The sequence below is a fragment of the Perca fluviatilis genome, chromosome 9 (assembly GCF_010015445.1).
Source record: "Perca fluviatilis chromosome 9, GENO_Pfluv_1.0, whole genome shotgun sequence".
In the NCBI taxonomy this organism is placed as follows: Eukaryota; Metazoa; Chordata; class Actinopteri; order Perciformes; family Percidae; genus Perca; species Perca fluviatilis.
Window position 1 is genome coordinate 8,312,698 of NC_053120.1, and position 21,668 is coordinate 8,334,365.

The window sequence follows — 21,668 nt, forward strand, 5'->3', positions numbered from 1 at the left end:
AGAGACATACCCCAAGCGACTTACAGCTGTAATCGCAGCAAAAGGTGGCGCTTACAAAGTATTAACTTAAGGGGGCTGAATAATTTTGCACGCCCAATATTTCAGTTTTTTATTTGTTTAAAAGGTTTGAAATATCCAATAAATTTCGTTCCACTTCATGATTGTGTCCCACTTGTTGTTGATTCTTCACAAAAAATTACAGTTTTATATCTTTATGTTTGAGGACTGAAATGTGGCAAAAGGTCGAAAAGTTCAAGGGGGCCGAATACTTTCGCAAGGCACTGTAATACAAAACTTTTCTAGTTTTTTTTTTTAATTGGTTCAGGCTGTTCTCATGAACCAATAGTACATATACTGTAGCTATGAGAAGTAAAGCACTGTTATTCGTATGTATTGCATGTATTTTTTGCTGTATGCACACATTGACCGCTGCTGTATAAGAGCACTCTTGAAAGAAAACACATGGTTTTTAACCCCGGGAGCAGAGTTTGTATTTTAATCCAAATCTTTTTTCTAAACTTAACTGTCGCCGCCGCATGATGCTTACTTTTTGTCGGCTAAATTGAACTGTAACGTCCGCTGAAACAACTCACTGCAGCTCACAGTGCTCTGTACCCAGTTCAAAGTCATCTTTTGTTGGCTAAACTCAACTGGCAATGGCCACTGAAACAACCGGCAGCTCACAGTGCTTTGACGGCGGCTCCCAGTAACCTTTTGTTGTCAAAATTTTACTGTAAAGGCTGCTAAAGTTAACTTTCATGTGACCGGTCATACGCATGGGTGTGCATTAGTTTATGTACAATATAATACAAAACTTTCATAAGAATGCGTTGATTTGTTGGCTATGAATAATAGACAATTGATTATTTAGTGATAGTCTTTAAGATGTTCCCTAATATTGATGATGATTTTTTCTTAAACATTTGAATGCACCATATTCCCATCTCTCATCATGATATGTCACATCTTATCTTGTACACTGCCGCTTTCATGTACTTATTGGCAATGTTATCCCTCTGGGACACATGGGTCACTCCAGATGGGGCACGGTCTTAAAGATGCTCCATCGAAAGCCAAACCTTTGTGCAAAAGTAGGTGAATTTCACAGGAAACATTAATGCAAACCTTTGGATGGAAAGACAGTCTTAATACATTCAGGTAAAATTCTCCAAGCTTCACTCTTAAATGTAAACGGCCATGGCAGGAAATTGGGGACTTTACGATGACTAAATGAATGAATGAATTGCTTCTGATTTCCTATATCCTTTTACAATAAACCAGGTGCTAGAGAGGAGGCTCCGACTAATTGTCGGACCTCAGATTCAGGAGGAGAAATTCAGATTCCGTCCTGGCCAATAGGAGTGTATCGATCTTCTCATTTAACTCTCCTCCAGAAATCAAATAATTAATACAGCATTGAGTTTATTTATTTGTCAAAGCTCAAAAACAAGGAACCAGGCAAAGCAAGCTTTATTTGAGTTCTGCCTTAATACGAGAACCCTACAACCAGAACATGTCCACTTACTTTGTAGCATGGCTACATTAGCATGATGCTTGTCTTTTAAATATATATTTATAAGGCACTGAGATCAAGCTCTCTTTTAAGAGACCAGAGAGGAAGATAAACAAATGTAGCTAGACAAAACAAAATGACAAATACATACAACAAATATAACCAGATAAACAAAAGAACATGAGATACAAAGAACAAATATGCAGACATAACAAAAGCACATACAGCATCAGTGACAGGCACTAATATGATGATTAACTGTAATAATTCTTCTGTCCTCAAGACACAAACATTCTTCATTCCAATATAAGAAACCCATTTTTTATCTTTGTGACAGGTCTGTTGTGTATAAGTCTCCAGAGTTATCGGGCATTGACAAGTTCAACTAAAACACAGTCCTTCTAGAAAAACGCAGTTTTTTGTGATTGTTGCGGGCAGAAATCCTTGATTATGCGGCACGTTTTCTTAAAAAATGCGATGGAATATGCGGGATATTTATGCAATTTTATGCAATGAAATTGCTGGAACTTGCAAAAACTGCGGTTTGATGAAAAAGAGAAGAAAAAGTGATCGCCCCAACACCCTGCTTTTTTTAAACTTAATTTCCAAAAATAGTTTACAGATATTCAGTCATTGCAATAAGTAAACAAATAAGATACAAAAATATATACAAATAATATAATATTAAAGTAAAAATAAAAGTAATAGTCTAAACAGAGGGAAATAAAAGATACAAAAGAGACAGACTTTCAAAAATCGTTAATAATATAGACAGCAGGAGCACTTAAAGAAATTTGAGTAGACATCAGATATTAAGATAACTTTCTTATTGGATACCAACTTAAGAGACTCAAAGTACATGTCAAATTCAACCTCCAACACCCTGCTTTTTGATGATGTTCACGTCGCGTAATCACTTCATAACGTTCCCATGGCAACAGGGGAAAATGGCTGCTCTTGTGTGAAGTAATCGCAAAAAATGTTCAACTTTCTGCTAAGATATATGTGACTCTTTTGCAACGAAAATGCGGGGATTATGAAATCATGCAAGCACCCCATATTTTGCGCGGAAATCGGCAATTTATGCGGCGAAAGTGCGGCATATTTGAAAAAATGCGGCCCCCCGCATGAATATGCGGACTTTGGCTGATTATGCGTTGAATTATGCGATCGCATAATTGCGTTTTACTGGAGGAACTGAAAACAACTTGTATTAGTTCTTTTCACGCATCGATCCTTCCATTTATAGTATTTGTCCATTCACACTTAAGTATTCCTCTTTATTATCTCTTGGATGGTATCAGTGCAGTAGTAATAGCTGGAGCAGTGGATTGTTTTGATGCTTGGACCTTGAATTGGGAACATTGCATGAAATGTACTGTTCATTAGCCACCCGGAAGCCATTTGCTGGAATTAATGGACTTCATCCAGCACATGAATGCCAAGGCTCTCTGAAATTTCACTTTGTGTCCTCCATCCACCTCTGACAGTTTGCTTTTTTGATTTTGTGTGTGTGTGTGTGTGTGTGTGTGTGTGTGTGTGTGTGTGTGTGTGTGTGTGTGTGTGTGTGTGTGAGAGAGAGAGAGAGAGAGAGAGAGAGAGAGAGAGAGAGAGAGAAACAGCATGTGCATTTGTGTTTTGGTTGGACTAAAATATCAGGTTTCTGATATTGCCTTTCAGTGAAAATTGGATGGCAGTCTTCTTTCATCAGAGAGGTAAATACATGAGTTTTTGCATAGAGAACATTGTTATAAAAATAAACATGAATTAAACCTGCCACACACAGTGAGGAGTGTTTCTCTGGGTTTTAGAAGAGAGTTAACGGTTAATATGCTCTTTCAGGTTGCTTTTTTAACCAACTAAGAATTGGTTAAAACACTGACGTTTTTACGGCTTGTTTTGGAAGCACTGTAGATATAAAGCTGTCTGCCCCAGAAACCTCTGTGTTATGTATCAGATGTTATAAAACAGATGCACTGGATTGGAGGGTAGTTTGTGTATCATCTATGTGAGTCATAATCTCACAGTGCACTTCATTTGGTAATGTATAGATATTTTTTAGAGAAGATTGAGAAAATAATGAGCAGAGATATTTCAGTTGTATAGCAGACTATGTTTAGACCATGAATTTAAAGTTCACCAGTGAGGGTTGAGCTTTTCTCTATAGACTTGTGGAGGGTTATAAAAGAGTGTTGTTAGGATGACTTTCTCACACAATGACGGCAGTAATGCCCCCTCTAACACTTAAACTAATACTAACACAGGACACATTGCTATAGGCACGTAGGCTAAACAAATGTAAAGTTAGGGCTTTACACAAAAGGTCATAGAATCAATTCTAATGGGTTCTTCCTCTGAAGAGCATGCTCATTAATGCGTTTTGGGCAAAACAGACAGATTTTTAACAGTAGTTGGAGACAGTTTAGTTAACATAATCATCTCACCAAAATGTTGTTAGGGTTAGGGGGTAGGGTTAAGGTTAGGGGGGTTAGGGTTCTCTTCTGGAGGTTTTGTTCGTATCACGCAATCTTCCTAAAGAGTTATCACAACCGATTTTTTTTTTACCTTTACTATTCCATGACAACTGGGCAACTTCATCTGATCAAGAAGATTGGTTAAACCTCCAGAGAAGAAACTGAATGGATCTTGTGGTAAGATTCTAAGTGATGGATGGACGGACCAACTGATACCGCACACTATACTGTAGCATGTGCTGATGTGTCAATATTTTATATATCGATCAGTGTTTATTTCAGCAACACATTTTTGGGGTTTATTTACTTCTTTATTTGTTTGTTGAGGCATGCTTCTATTCAGTTCTTTAATGTAAATCAAGGCTTGAAACTTTTGCCACTGCCTTTTAATTAGGTTAGGGTTAGGTTTTTTTTATTCATATCTTGCACCAAAATAAAACTGCACTAGTTTTCTTCTATGTCTAATCTTCTATTTAATGTGTTTCATTCGATTCAGCCTTTTTAAATATTTTCGCTTATATATAAGTTTTATTTTTCTTATCTCTATATTTATTGACTTCACTTTTATATGTTTTCATTTATCTTCTCTTAATGCCTTTTCATGTCTTACGAACAGTAAATCACTTTGAAATGCACTTGTTGATGGCTTCATCTCTGTCAGATTCCACTACTGAGTTAACCCCAATTTCCGGCAACTGCGGAACGTCTGCGGATCCGGCGATATGGCGGCGGAGTCAATAGGTTTCCATTAAAGAGACTGCGGAACGGCTGCGTTCCGACTCCGTCCCAGCTCCGGCGATCCGCAGCCCTCTGGAGCAGATACGCAGAGCTTCTATTTTTGACAGATGACGGAGCGCTCCGCAGCAATTCAGCACAGGGCAGATCGTGCGGGACAGGAAGTCGAGCACAGAAACAAAATTAAACATCCGGTTAATTTTCTAAATAAAATACACCGTGCTCACGGTGGATCATATTTCCCTGCACTACACCTTGAAAACATCATAATGGATGGAAACAAACTGTTGTTGGTTTTTTGGTTCTGTTTATAGAAACTACATCATGTTATATCGCGCAATCATACGCGAATTTGCGAGATCTCATGGGTCCTCGTGTCACTCATGGCTGCAGCCGTTGCGCAACAAATTCGGACCTGGTCGGTATTGAAGGACGGCAGAGCACGGAGCCGACACACAGCGGAGCCGATCCGCAGACTTTCCGCAGTTGGTGGAAATAAGGGGTTATGCTTTGTAGGCTCCTCTTTCTTTCAAACTGTGCCATTGTGTAGTCACCCCCATTCATGGATTGGATAATTAGAGTGATAATAAGTAAAAATTAGAGGTTATTTCATGCAGATAGTGTCTGCACCAGCACACTGTCAGACTACAATTAGTGCTTTGTTTTTCATGTAAACACATATGGCCCTGAATCCTAATTTGGCATGAATTCAAATATTAGACAGCAGCTTCCATGCATTAATATTGGAAGTAGAAACCAGCCTTCAACAATGTAATATGCTAAAATTTGTATGTGTGCCTTTCTCAGCAGAAAAAGGTCATCAAGTGAATTTGATGAGAAGAGACGTGGACATATTGATAAATCTGTTTGGTGTGTGCCAAACTGTCATTAACATGACACTGCAGCAGACCTCTCCCTCCTTCTGTTAAGCCCTTGTGTCTCTTGACACATGTGCATCTCAATGACTGTTGCATTCTTCATCGGCAGTATGGTGCAGACACGTGCTGCCTCTGAGCTATTTATAAAAATGCCTGACAAATCCATGTAGTCAGGAGGAAGCAGCGCATGTTCTATTCAGCCATGCATCAAGGCCGGCTCCTGGAGGAAAGAGGCTAAAAATGGCAACAGCCCTCTGATGTCTCAGATATACACAAGTACGCTGCATGAATCTAAAAATACAACATCCGCTACGACCTCCCATGTCTGAGACGCCTGTTGGGGTTGGTGGATTGAAAAGTGAAAATCTAGATCATGGAAGGTGTGTGTGTGTGTGTGTGTGTGTGTGTGTGTGTGTGTGTGTGTGTGTGTGAACATCTTCTTTGATTTCATCTATGTTGGTGCAATGCAGGTTTTTTGATTTTCCTCCATTTCCTCATTTCTGGATGCTGACAGAAGACACCCAGCGGTTCTATAGCTATTGGCTGACATGCTGCAAGTGATTATGAAACAGGGTTTGTATAACAATGAAGAGATTAGATTCATCAACACAAAGACAACTCAAGTGATAAAGCTGTGTCATATCTTCTGCTTAAAAGTTGCAGAAAATGTGCATGATGCCAATAGGTGGACAGTACCGATTAATGGATTTATACTCTACCATACTATACACAGAATGATGTATGAATGCTCAAGTGCACAAAATGTGCCCTGACGTTAACGTTGATGTTAAAGGTAGTGCTGTGTTTACTACTTACTAACACTAACTAAACTACCACCAACCAAACAAATAGAAAATAAGAATGACATAAAAAAAATGTATTTGACCTAGAAACATGAGAGTGGTATTAATCATGAGAGTATAAATAAATCTTGACAAGACAACTATTCCTTTGGGTTTCACTGTAAAACAGATCAGAAATGTTTGTGAATGTTCTTTCTAATATGTCCACTCCAGTCCTTTACGATATCGCTGGACATGTCCTGCTCTCGCACAGCCTCACATATCCATTCATTAACTGTAATTCATGAAGCTGTTCATTAATTCATTCACTCACTGTCAGCTTCTCTGCCCCCTGCATTTTTTTCACACACATTAAAATAGAATCATGCGCTTGTCTTAGCTCGGCAGATCCCCTGAGCTATGTTGGGTGCTTTGCTTCTAATGTATGAGTGGCCTTGTTTTGCTGATTTATTCCAATGAAAAAGTTGCTGTTAATAGGGCTGCTCCTCAAAAGCAACGTGATGGCTGGAGAACACACGGTCAAAACTACTCTTCCAAATGCTACTACATCATCAAGTTCCTAATCGAGGCATTTAAAAAATGTTGGCAGTTGCAGAAAATCACAGAATTTGCAATACAAAATGCATAATGTATTTCCTCTAGTATCTTTGAGTAGTTCAGTGCTACAGTAGTCTCGCTTTGCTAGACCTTCTTTCACAGCGCTGCAGAGGAGGGTCTGACTAGTCCACACAACATTCTGGGATGGGATTTAAATATGCTCTGGTTTATTGGCATTTCTTTAAACCAATCACAATCGTCATGGGCAACGCTAAGTGCCGGACGGAAGCACGGTGCCAGTGCAAAATAGCCTCGGGAAGGAACTTATTTTGGTGGAATATTACGTTCAAAAGTTGTTTTTAGTCGTGCAACAGAAAACTTGGACAGATAGTCTAGCTAGCTGTCTGGATTTACCCTGCAGATATCTGAGGAGCAGTTAACCATAGTCCTCAGAAATCCAATTTAGAGTTTAGAATGTCAACATAAAGAAAGTGGAAGTAACGGACATCCGGCCGAAATGAAGGACATACGGCGGAACTTCCGGCGGCAACGGAGCAATCCCAGAAGTGGAAGGTTATGAATAAAGACTAGTGCTACGTTAAATAGAAGAAAATGTTGAATTTCTATTGTGTTACATTGAGCAAGATAGTAAGAGGTCAATGCTGAATAAGCAGCAGGGATGTTTAAATCCCAAAGTACTGGATGTTTTCTCAAATTTCCCAAATGTTTCAAGAAGTAATCACATTCATCATCCATCTGTCAGTGTCTATTCATTCCAGGAGACAGTTTGAGCTGTTTTCAGGCTAAATAAGATGCACTGTGACTCAGATGACAAGTTATGGAGGGTGACTTAACAGCAATTCCATCTTGGCAAGTCCCTTTCCTCTCTGCAGCCAAGTGGTCAAATTTGGGACTTGATTCACAAGAGAATAACTGTGGTCTTGCACTTGTGGGTTTGTATGTGTGTATCTGTGTGCACACACTGCCCTGAGAGCGGAAGCCCGACTGCCCGCAGAAGTATGTGTCAGACCATCTGATGTGTTGCCACCATTAGAAACAACCGAAGGAGGAATTTATTTCTGTCCTCGCAGACAGTCTGTTTGTGCTCGACTGTGCTCAGGTAGGTTCCAGGACAGGACTATTCACAACACACTCTGCCCCGAGGAGCTGCTAGCTGTGACTCTGATCCAGAAACGCCTGCAGCTACAAACACCGCTGCTTCTCGCTGACTCGTCTCCTTGTGCCCATGTGCTGCTTGGAAAAGCATACAAGGCAAATACATACAGATCATACATCAGATAGCTGACATTGGTAAAAGTGGTAATGATGAGCCTTTTTTGACAGATTATAACATATCTTTTTGAAAACGAGTCGATTGGTTTAAAGGAATTTTGTATGTGCATGTGTATTTTCCCTGTGCCAGAGGACACGGCTGTTTACAGTAAACAGAGTTGTGTTGTGTCAAGGCCAGCTCAGAAAATGCCTCCGGGAATACACGGTGTAGAAAAAAAAATGCACTTCTCATACATAAACTGATGTTTTTGCAGTCTAATCAACAATTTATAAAATGTCAGTCAGACACATTTATGTGTTATAATAATGGTAATAATAATTATATGATGAATTACTTTTTCGTCGTAAATTGTTTCATTCTTTTTATTTACATTTGAGGCATAATTTTATTACCTCCGCCAAGGAGGCTATTCTTTCGGTTCAGTTTGTCCGTCTGTTTGTTTGTTTGTCTGTCAACAGGGTAATTGAAAAACTACTGGCCGAATTTTCATGAAACTTGGTGGAAGGGTGTAGCATGGGCCTAAACTGATAGATAGGACCATAGACAGTATAATATTAATGGACAGAGCATGTGTGACGTCACCCATTGGTTTGTGGAGATCTGCTATGAGTCGTTGAGTTTGCCGTTACGGGCGCAGCCATCCTGGTTGCGCATGTGATGATTTTAGACGAGAGGGAGGAGTGAGGGAGGAGCCACGTTACGTTACACACTTTCACTGGCAATCACATCATATTCACACCCTAAAACACCCCCTGCTTTATCGCCGATTTTAAAATCAACAAGACCATAATAAAAAAAATTAACATCATTCTGTGTTGCAGAAGACTTAAAACTAGCGATTGAGACTAGAGATGGTCTGATACTGCTATCGGTATCGGCTCCAATACTGCCTAAAACGCTGGCATCGGTATCGGGAAGTACTGGAGTTTATCCGCCGATCCGATACCACGTAATAAAGCCCTAAAGAAAATCTATGTTAAAGTAGTTTATTTATGTTCTTTTTCCGTTATAACTGACTGTCAATCTGGATAATAAAAAGAAATTTCTGTGGCATTCATTGTTTATGTTTATTCATGTTTCACAAAGAGTTTAACCTGAGCCAGACCGACAACAAAGATAGAAATCATATCACATCCATACAGGGATAGTAGTAAACAGTTGTTAAAACATAATAAAATATATGACAAACTGGTATCGGATTGGTACTCGGTATCTGCCGATACGCAAGTTCAGGTATCGGAATCGGTATCGCAAAGCAAAAAATGGTATCGGACCATCTCTAATTGAGACCATAAACTCATAATGAAAATGTTTATTAAGGTAGTAAATCAAGTGAGACCTACAGAAACCGACCTCCTTTTGCAACCCCATGTCGCCCCCCAGCTGGAATTCAGATAGAATGCAGGTTTAAGGCACTTCCGCATTTGCAGCACTTCGCCGAACCGGATGCTTTGTCCAGTCTATGGATAGAACATGCGTTGGCGGAGGTATGCACTCTCCAAGTGCCCTTCTAATTTATGTGATTGTTCTTTTATCTTTGTAAAGCAGTTTCACATATCAGTTTCAATAACAGTGCTTTAAACTGAATCATTGATTATCTTTTTGACGTTTAATATTAATGATTGAGTTGTCACCACCGATGGCCCACAGGTACTTCATGCATTAATAAACATGTGTCACATATAGCCACAGCTGTAAGTAATAGTCACACGTACAGCTGGTTTTACGTTGTTGGAGAACCTCACCGATGTGGCAAACAGGCACAGGCAGACGTACATGCAAACAGGTGATTAAGAGTGTGTCTGCATAGCGTGTCTGCGTAAAGTGATTCGTTAAACAAAATATAATTTTGATGCAAATAACGCGAATGTCGAACAAAATAAAAAATACTGACAGTTCAAAATGTTTGCTCTAGAGGTATTTTAAGATCAGATTCTCACTCAGGGCTAGATTTATCAAGCCGTTTGCGCCTGTTTCCAGGCGCTAATTGGTTGCAAAGACGGACGTAACCGATGCGTGCTATTTACAAACAGGGCGCACTTGGGTAAAATCGCAGATTGTCTGCCACATGAGCGAGAAGAGACAAGTTGCACTTTCAATATGCGTTTGTGGGAGGGTCGTGGGGAAAGTGGGAGTTCCACCCAAAAAGGTGGGAGGATAAGCGCAAAGTGCACCTAATTATATATTCCGTGGTATTTACAAAGACTGTCAGTAAGAGCGCGCCTCTATTCTGCGGGGGAAATTCTCCACCTCTTTAAACCAGCCGCAATCGAGTTTCCTCGTAGACCTTTATGCCGCTGGTGAAATGGCAACAGTAATTTGAGCAAGACGAAGACATAGGCGAGGCTGAAAATATTTTTAACAGAAGAATCACACTTTGTCAGTGAACACAACATAATGTAGCGTTACAGATCAAGCAGACATGCAATATTAGAGTTACTGGAAGAAATCAAAGATGAAATTGAATCTCCCACTCAGCGTTCACATCCCATTCCATCAGTTGTTAAACTCCTCGCTACATTACAAATATTGGCATCAGGATCATTTCAAACAGTCATAGCATCAGCAGTGGGAATATCGCAGTCTGCACTCAGCCGTATCATAGCACCAGTACCGCTTTGCTACAGCGCAATTTACAGTATAGTGGGCGGAGAAAGACACTGATTGCCTGATGGGTGTCAGGGTTGATAAATACTACGCAAACTGTGGAAGCATAGCGTGCGCTATTACCGAACTCGCATAAACGGACGCAGCGCAAACTGCGCTAGTGTTAGTAAATCTAGCCCTCAGACTTTTCCACTACTGTTTTTTTTTGTCATTTAGTATTTACTGGTTTTGCAATATTCCAAAAAATATGCTTTATTTGGAAAAAACTAGAAATAACCAACAGTCACATGCTGTTGTTATGCCTAGGAAGGCACAACTTCAAGGGGATTCTGATAGTATGTCCACATACAATAACATAATGTCCATGATGTGGACAGATTAAAAGAAAACAACAAGTAGTAGACTTAAAACTTTGGACTAGTGAATCATGTTCTATTCTATGCATCATATGCCATAAAACCCCTCTGTGGCCTTCTGTGATGAAACCTGAGCACATTTCTCTCTTCAACATTCTAATAGGTCAACCTGGGATAAAGCTGCCCAGGGGCATTTCAGCACATAACGCGCTGATACTATTTTCATCTATTTTCTACTCAGAAAGGTACACTCATGTACGGTTAGATTAAAGTCACTCCCCCGCCACACAGGCCTTCCTTTATCTATTTATTTCATATCAACTAAATCTGTGTCCAGTTCAGAAGCTTTAGCAGCTTATAATTTAATCTCCTAAAGAATAGAATTGCACTTCAAGCCTTACAGGGATATGGGATCTCTGCAGCTTATTTGGCAACCTGAAAAAGATTTCCCATCTGCTCTACAAATATTACTATGTTCACTATTTTATCCTCTTTCCAATGTTAATTTGGATTAGTGTTACTCTCCCGCCCGCAGGTGTTCTGCTGTTGCTACTTTTTTGTTTCAGATCAGCTGACAACTGACAAACATGTAAAAGCGGTAACACTTTATAATAACCATCACTAATAAATGGTAAATTGATAGTTGATTAATCTTCAGTTAATAGGTATTTTACTGTTAAAAGGTAATGACATGATTTATGTTACTCATTATTAGTAATGTTATAATTAATGTTATTTTATCATTAGTTTAGTGTCATATACAATAATAAGTTTATAACTTATATAGATAGGTAATACTTTGTCAGTGGTTAATAATTGTTTTGTAAACTGTCTATAAACATTATTTGAATGGCTATTATAAAGTTGCAACTAATGCTTATAACAATAAGGTAATGATTCATAAATGGTTTATAAAGCATCAAGAAACATTCATTTGGCCCCATTAGATCTTTATTTGGCGATCTATAAAAGAGATGATTATATTATTATTTGAGCACTGATAATCTACATAATGTTTATAGATGCTTTACAAAGTCTTTATTAACCATTAACAAGGTATTATTTTCATCAGATGCAACTTTACAATAGACATCCAAATTATGTTTACTGACGGTTCACAAACGATTTCTTAATCATTTACAAAAGTTAATATAAAATGTTTTGATGTGAACAATAAACTTTTAAAATAACATAAATTAAAGCATAACTAATAATTAGTAAACATTATTAATTTATGAATTTGCAAATAACTATTAATTTAAGTTTAACTATCAATTTACCATTTATTAGCGATGGTTATTATAAAGTGTTACCGTAAAATTAAAAAAATTAAAAATTATCATACGTTGTATTGACAATAAAAAGGTGCTCATTCAATGAGGCAAGAGAGACGGGGTGTGGGGTGGTATCTGTAAAAATATAAATTAAATGATATCGACAACGACATGGCATGCCTCTTGGAATCTTTATTGTATGTATAAAAATACCTGTTGTGCATATTTGCTTTCACTTTATACAAATCTCAAAAGCAACTAGGCTTAAAGCTCTTGCCAGTCTCACTCAACGAAGGCTTCCCAATCTTTAGCCAATTGTTTGACACAGAGCTATGTCCGATTTGCTCAAGTGAATCTGCTCGTCACTGGCAGGACAGGACTCTTAAGGGCACATGCATGCCAGGGGTGTTCAGAATGATAAGGGCGCACCACTGACTTGCATTAGGTTCCGGAGAACATTTCGCTTGGTGATAAAATTAGAGCTTGTCATCTACTGTAGGCTATATCTGAATGTGATGGGATGTGAGTGGACTGCTCTATTCCTTGTGTTAGGATAAGGAGAATATGAAATAACAGCTGACAAATTATTTGGCTGTAGTTGGGTTTTGCTAATGAGCTATAATCACCCAGTGCAGTCTGGAGTAGAAATGTACACATGCAAGCCTTAGATTTTTTATGTTGCATCACAGAACATGAGTGGAGTTATATGTGGGTACAGAGAGCCTGGATGAAATGTGTCAATTTTTCTGTGAGTGACTGAAGAAATGCAAAATGGCTTCCACGTGTTTGTAAACATTCTGGATATTGCGATGGATTAGCACATCCAACCAGGCACCATCACCACCACGTGTACAATCCCCGTGATGCAGGTGTACAGTACTCATGTTCTGTTTTTTATCTGGACATGTGCTTTGTTCCTTTCAGCTTTAACTGCTCAGTGACTGAGCACATGTCTCTTATCACTCATCTGTTTGTTCCAGTTATTTATTTTGCTGTTCAGATACTGAAAGCATTTCTCTTGAGTGGGATTTGAAACTGCGTTGCCATGCATGTAGCAAGCACACACTGACTTGTACAGTCGAGCTACAGTAGTGCACTTTCTCACTTGCTTGAATCACCACATGTGGTGACAGTTTACAACCAAATTGTATCACTTACCTCTAGTGGTCTAACCATGCATATATATTCATATGTTTTTTACCAAGTTTTTACATATAAATGTATGAGTTTCTGCTGCACCCTGAGTACAAGGGCAGTGCTTACAGCAATAAAAAAATAACATTAAAATAAAATCACCAGAAAATTGTCTTTCAAGAATCAGTGTTCTGGTTACTCTCGATAATCCACAGACTGTGTTTAGTGTTTTAAGCCCCCAAAGTCGTCTTCCAGGCAGTGGTGCCTGGAAGGCACTAGGATTAGGCAATGGTTAGGGTTAAAGGTGCTGTAGGTAGGATTGGGAAGATCCAGGATTTAGCCCAAAAATGTGAACATCGACAACTTCTCAGTCCCTACCCCCTTTCTGCTGAAGCCCAAAACTTTCTCCTAAGCCCCTCCCTCCACAAGGGAGAATGAATGTGTGTGCATGAGCAGTGATTGACACGCAGTTAGACACCCCCATTGGCCATGATTGGTGCATCTGAACAGGGAGCTGTGGATTTTTGCAAATCGCACTACAGGCTGTAGGTGGTGCCAGATGAGCCAGATCTTTTTTTTTTATTACCTGCTTCATGTAGTTCTACTCGAACATAGGGTAAGTTTCAGCAAATAGGACAGAAAGTTAGTTTTAGAAGTCTTAACTACTGCACCTTTAAGGATAGGGTTAGGTGACTTGGAATCGACGGTCGCAGCGCTGCCTTGAAGTCGACGTTGGGGGCTTAAAACACCATCAAGCTCCACAGATCTGGCTGTCAACACTTGTCTTTGGATCAAATTTTTACCAAAAAAATGCTTTTTTTTTCTTATGGTATTACTTTTATGACATTTTGCCAGACAGTTAACAGTGGGGATACGCAGAAAGCATGGTGGCACATGCCCCCTGGATTATGCTTTATCAACAAAACAAGGTAACACTCATATTTAAAGGTCCCATGGCATGAAAGTTTCACTTTATGAGTTTTTTTAACATTAGTATGAGTTCCCCCAGCCTGCCTATTGTGCCCAATTGGCTTGAAATGGTGATTGGTGTAAACCGAGCCCTGGGTATCCTAGTCTGCCTTTGAGAAAATGAAAGCTCAGATGAGCTGTTCTGGAATCTTGCTTGTTATGAGGTCATAACAAGCAAGGTTACCTCCCCTTTCTCTGCTTTGCCCGCCCAGAGAATTTGGCCAACCCATGAGAGAGAGACATCATGGCTTTCAAATGGAGCAAAGTGGCAGTTGGTCAAGGCCACACCCCCACCCTCCACCTTGCCCCTCCCTCTCTCCTCCTCAATAGCTACAGACACAGAAATGGCACATCCTAAGGAAAGCTCATTGTGGGACTGGCTCTAGTGGCTGTAATTCTGCACCAAGGTTGAATTTCGGGAAAGAGACTTCAGATACATTATTAGGGGACCACTAAGGTCTATAGAAAAGCATCCAAAGAACACCATGTCATGGGACCTTTTACATGTCTGCAAACCACTCACTACCAACACAACATATTCATATTGAACAAATCCGCAAATGTTCACTGTAAGTATATTTTATTTCTTTCCCTACAATATCCGCTGCTGACTTGTGCTAATCAACGTTATATTGTTTATTTGGGGAAATCAGAGCACTTTGTTAAATAAATATAACAACAACATATTGGGGGAAAAACGCTTATTTGCTGTCTTGCAAGAGTTGGTGAAAAGATTGGGTTACACTTCACTTGAAGGTATCTACATAAGAGTGACATGACACTGTCATGAACGTGTCATAAACATTATAAACAAGTCATAAACGTTTATGACATAACGCTTATTTTAGTAAGTGTCATTCGGTATTTGTCATGACAAGTTATGGTTAGGGCCAGGGTTAGAGTTAGGGTTAGGGTTCGTGTGTCATGACTGTGTCATGACAGTGGCATGTGTTCATGACACTGTCATGTCACTCTTATGTAGATACCTTCAAGTACAGTGTTACCAAGACCAAGACCAAGTGTTACATGCTGTTTTTTGGGGTTTGACAAGTGACCGTGTTGACCAAGGACTTTCAGCTGAATGCATCCGTGGTGCATCGTAAATGGCTGACGTAGAAAATAAACACAGATGAGTATGTACTAAAAATTGGTTAATGTAAAATTGAAGGTTTTTACAAGGTCACCTACATGCTCTGTGCGTGTTTTTAACATCTGCCACCACGACAAGCAACCACGACACATTCAGCTGAGAGTAACCAGTTAACATTAAACCAAAATGCTGGCATGGCTAGTGCAAAATATGCAATTCAGACAATGAAGCAACCGATGAATGTTTGTAGTAAAGTAGTTTTATGAACAAATCAGTACAAATTCCTTAATTCATTCAGTTTAGGAAGTGGACAGTGGGGGCTGGGTATGGATGGGTAGGAGGAGGTTCTTCATTTAAATAAACCCAGAAGAAATGAAAGTGAACAAGTTCATTTTTTCTGGACTGAGAACTTGGTTCAAAAATTAAAAACTGTGAATGCAAAACAGTTTAATTTAATCCGTGTTAACTAAACTCTGAGCGAGCTCTTTTGAAGTGTGAACTTGCACAACACTGGTACAGTACATAAAATGATTATCTGTTGTCGCCTAGCTTACGTAGTTTAGCACAAAGACTGGAAACAGGGGGAAGCGGCTAGCCTGGCCCTGTCCATACGTAACTAATCATCCAACCAGAACCTTGAATGCTCACTTATTAACACTTTATGAAACACATCATAGGTATTATAATTGTCAATGACATACAAATGTAGGGTAAGTAGGAGTAAAAGGGTTCAATGATTTGGATACACCTCACCCTGGGGTGGCACTTGTGTGGGCTTCAAAGCCCTACTCCGTCAATAGCTCTGATGAGTGACATTTACTGGGCGGAAAAGCCATCAGAGCTTTCAGCTTCTAGGGAGGGAAGGTGGGAGGGTGTGAACTGATTTCCAATAGTGCTCACAGGAAATGGTACAGAAAGCATGCATGAAAAAGCTTAGGTAGAAATTTGGACATGCAGCCACACAGTGTGCACAAACACCCATACAGTTAGCTGGAGAATAGGTAATAGGAGAACACTTATTTCTCTCCTGCAATAGTAGTTTGAATCCTGCGTCCAATATTAGCCACATAGATGTAACATCACTTCATCAACAGTGTCTTCACTGATGTAACAATAAGCCTCCATTCAAAGCGGCAGATAATAATCAGCCCCATGAACCAATAAGGAAGACAAAGACCCGCATAATGCCTAGAGCTCTGTGTCCACAGCAGAATTACATAACACTTTGTCATACAATAAATACATATGGATCCTTTACCTTGAGTCTGCTGTGTGCGAGAGATGCTGGACTCGTTCTCCCCTTCTTATTTATTACTGCTTATCCCCAACGTCTGTTTTGGCGGAAAGCAGCCTCCGTCTAGCCAATGCTGGTGTGTATTTGTATAAATCTGTACAGCTCGGGAACTGAAGATATCTAGTGTTTCTGATGCCAGAGAGTGGGAGCTACACGCGGCATGCTCATTGGTGTGAAATTGTAGGGGGGGGGGGAGAGAGCAGCTGAGACAGAGGGAGAGGCAGAGAGGGTGGAATCAGAGAGAGACGAAGAGGGAAGAGAGCTTTGTTTGCACAGGGAAATCTCCACGGACAACCCAAGCACATCTGTGAAGTGGCAAGGTGCTGCTGGAAATGTAAATGTGTAGTGCAGGAGGCAGCTAGGGGTGGATGTAAAGGTCTGGAATGAGGCTGTCGAAGGTTTGAGTTCTGGAGAGAGACTCTACCTCAAAACCTCAACAGAAAACTAAAATGATTTGAATAACCCATTTGCTTATATTTTGTGCTGAAAGAAGGAGTTGATTAATACATTAACATTGTTTTTTGTATTTTTTTCTGTATTTCTTTTTAATTGTAAATTGAACGTGTTGGGGTTTTCCACTCTTATGTTGACGAAGCAAGCTATTTGAAGATGTTAACTTGGCTTTTAGAACTATTGTCATTTCCCCGCTGTTTTATGATATTATTATATAAACTACACTATTCATTGGAGTGTTCATTGACAGGCGTATTAGATTATGTAAATAATTGTTAGAACATGTGACAGAAAAAAGATGATATGATTTACTTGAAAAGTAGATGCTTGGTGTTACAGGGCTATTGCACAGGGACCGTACACTATCGACTGGTTGTATACTGTACAGTACAATACTGTGTATTTTGCTCTCTAATCTCTTAATGCTAGGTGATGTAGTAAATATTGCATATATACAAACACAAAGCACACAGGAATTGTAATTGCACCTTTATTTGTTTGTAGTCCAAAACATATGGAAGATTTTATGCAACAAGCATTAGAGCGCATAGAATGAAGAGACTACAGAGCACTGTGAGTGCAGAACATTTATCTTACTGCAATCTGAAGAGGAATATGATCTGCAAGGAGCTGGAAGTGTGGAGGAGGCGGCCTGGCAGAGGACAGACAATTCTAGCCACTGAATAGACAACCAAGTGTTACATAAAATCACCCGTGCGCACGCATGCATGCATGAACGTGCACACATGCACACACACACACACACACACAAACACGCACCTACCCACCCACCCACGCATGCACGCACGCACGCACGCACGCACGCACGCATGCACACACACACACACACACACACACACACACACACAAAAAAAACAATGCAAAAGCACTGCCTACACACAAGCATGTTGTAAGTCTCTGTCCTTCTGTTTTACACAGTTTTAAAAGATAGGGTGGGAGTGTAAAATGTTTGAGCCATTAACATTCTATTGGGAAAGTAAATCTAAGACTGAATGAAAAACATTTTAAGAAAGAAACACCTATTTTAAATTAATTTGAAACAAAATCTAAGGAAACCAAATGATTACTGTAAAGACATGCTTCAAAATATGCTGAAATATAATCAGTCTTATAATTTATTGCTGCAATAACAAGAATGACCATTGATCAATACTATTACATTAATTATGTACTTGTACCCACAGTCCCTATACTGGATATGCATTTGCAGGTCCTAAGTAGTTTCTCTTTGTCACTGCACAGCTGGCCACTTCATGTGTAGAGGTGTAGAGTCAGTGCGATTAGATTTGTGCATTTTCAGATAGTTACAGATATTCTGATACACTGCCAATTCGACAAACACCTTGTTTGGAGCATACTGAGGCCCTATGTTGTATGATGTTATGGTAACTCAGAGAGTAAAGTTAATGTGCTTACTCCAAAGTGATTGCAGTAAACTACATATCAAGAATTCAGGGTTACATATAGTCTCGAAAAAGGGCTTTACAGGCCATGAACAGCGATAGTTCACCAAACTAGCTCTAGCAGCAAGCAAAAACCATTAAAAACTTGAGTATCTAAAATTTAAGAATCAAGAGAAGTGTGGGAATCCAAGAGAAGAGAAGAAGATTGTTTGAAAAGATTTGATTCGGACATTTGCCGGTAGGTAATATATTGGATATATATTAGATTTTAACATCAGGAAATTTATATAATGTGTTTCTAATTTATTTATATATACTGGTGAATTTCGAAATAATTACAAAAGTACAGTAGCTGTGTATTTTAACACTTACATTCCAACACAGAGAATATATCAAATAATATATAGAATATATTAAGAATTTAAAAAAGGTCTTTGTAACCTCATAGCAGATTACATAACACATACCCACATTAGTTGTTGGGCAGTTAATGAAAGCATATACTATCTGAAGAAAAGAGTAAAATCAAAACCTAAAACATTTCCTGCACATCCGGTAAGGAGTAACACAGCTGTAAAGCAGGGATTCTTTATCAAGTCTCCTCTTCCAGTCACACCTGGCAATTATGACAAATGTATCCCATGAATCACATATTATGGTGTAAAAAACAGCAAAAAGCTAATGTCTTTATTATGACCCTTCCTAGCTGATAAAGGGCATTGTGCTTACATGTGAGCTCTTGAAATTACAGTTTATACAGTTTTTTTTTTCTGTCATCCAGCAGTGAGCAGAAACTATGAGTAATTCAAAGCCCTTTTCAAATACGAGGAAGCAGGCCACAAAGGAAGAGTGATGATAAATGTCCGCCCACATAGTTGATCAGGGATGTGTGACCTTCATGACGCTGCAGCTGCTTGAATCGTAGGTCTCCCAGTCAGACACCGTATTTGTCTCTCTCCGTCTCTGTAGGTGACTAACCTGCAATCTACCGGAAGCGAAAATTTCACACGTCTTTACGTCATCTAGTAATTAGTCTTTCACATTGTCTGACATGCACAGTCTCCCAGCTCTGCTTGGCATTTTACACATGTCAATTCAATTCCATTCCAGACAGAAATCTCTTAACAATTATTGGATGGAGTGCCATGAAATTATGTACAGACATTCATGTTTTCTTTCTTACATTAAGGTCTTTCCTTCCTGCTGCTGTCAGACTTTACAATCAGCACTGCTGCCAGTATACCACATTGACAAAACAAACACATACCAGTACTGAGAACCGTGCAATAATGTGAATAATGTACAATGCTGTACATACAACTGTTTACTATATAGTCTGTTTACTCATAATTATTTATTGTTTTGTTTATCTTTTTATCTCATTGTGTCTTTTGGTACTTTTTGCACTATCCCTTGCTGTTGTGAATTTGAATAGTGAATTTTCCCGTTGTTGGAATACTAAAGAATTTTGAATCTTGAATCTTAAATGTTTTCCAGAGAATAACACCTAATGACTATGGTGATCCACTGATTTCTCCTCTAGCGCCACGATCAGGTCAAACTTTTAAATTGTACAATACTTTGGTTCATGTCCAAATACCTGACAAACGAATGACATTCCCATCAGCTGCCTTTTCTTTTTAGTGCTATCTAGCAAATGTAGGTGTGCTAACACAATAAACTAGAATGGTGAACATGGTCAACATTATACCTGCTAAACATCAGCATGTATACATTGTCATTGTGAGCATATTAGCATGCTGACTTTAGCATAAAGCTAGCTATATTTATACGACGATATATATTTATCGTCCAGGTCTAGACAATCTCATGAACTCCAAACTTAATGTCAGAATGGGAACGAAAGGTGATCTAAGCAACTTTGAGCGTGACATGGTTGTTGGTGCCAGACGGGCTGGTTTGAGTATTTCACAATCTGCTCAGTTACTGGAATTTTCACGCACAACCATTTCTAGGGTTTACAAAGAATGGTCTGAAAAAGGAAAAACATCCAGTATGCGGCATTCCTCTGAGCGAAAATGCCTTGTTGATGCTAGAGGTCAGAGGAGAATGGGCCGACTGATTCCAGCTGATAGAAGATCACCTTTGACTCAAATAACCACTCGTTACAACCGAGGTATGCAGCAAAGCATTTGTGAAGCCACAACACAAACAGCCTTGAGGCTGATGGGTTATACCACCGGGTACCACTCATCTTCACTAAAAATAGGAAAATGAGGCTACAAACCTGTAAAAATGTTGCATCGTCTGAGTCTTGATTTCTGTTGAGACATTCAGATGGTAGAGTCAGAATTTGGCGTAAACAGAATGAGAACATGGATCCGTCATGCCTTGTTACCACTGTGCAGGCTGGTGGTGGTGTAATGGTGTGGGGGATGTTTTCTTGGCACACTTTAGGCCCCTTAGTACCAACTGGGCATAATTTAAATGCCACAGCCTACCTGAGCATTGTTTCTGACCATGTCCATCCCTTTATGACCACCATGTACCCATCCTCTGATGGCTACTTCCAGCAGGATAATGCACCATGTCACAAAGCTCGAATCATTTCAAATTTGTTTCTTGAACATGACAATGAGTTCACTGTACTAAAATGGCGCCCACACTCACCAGATTTCAACCCAATAGAACATCAACATAAAGAATGCTTCCAGCACCTTGTTGAATCAATGCCACGAAGAATTAAGGCAGTTCTGAAGACGAAACAGGGTCAAACACGGTATTAGTAGGGTGTTCCTAATAATCCTTTAGGTGAGAGTATATTCCAAAAAGTCATTTTTGTGGCCCTAGACCAATTTCCCAAACATTTGTC

General features: G+C 39.4%; 1 protein-coding gene across 2 annotated transcripts in view; it reads right to left on the reverse strand.

Moving 5' to 3' along the window:
* Window positions 1-17,171, reverse strand: part of LOC120566030 (regulator of G-protein signaling 8-like) — a 33,750-nt gene extending 16,579 nt beyond the window's left edge. Inside the window, exon 1 of one of the 2 annotated variants that reach the window (XM_039812231.1) lies at window positions 16,923-17,171. The gene's annotated coding sequence lies outside the window, so the exon portion shown is untranslated. The remainder of the gene's footprint in view (window positions 1-16,922) is intronic. The other variant, XM_039812232.1, reaches the window with a different exon arrangement.
* Between the last annotated feature and the right edge of the window lie 4,497 nt (window positions 17,172-21,668).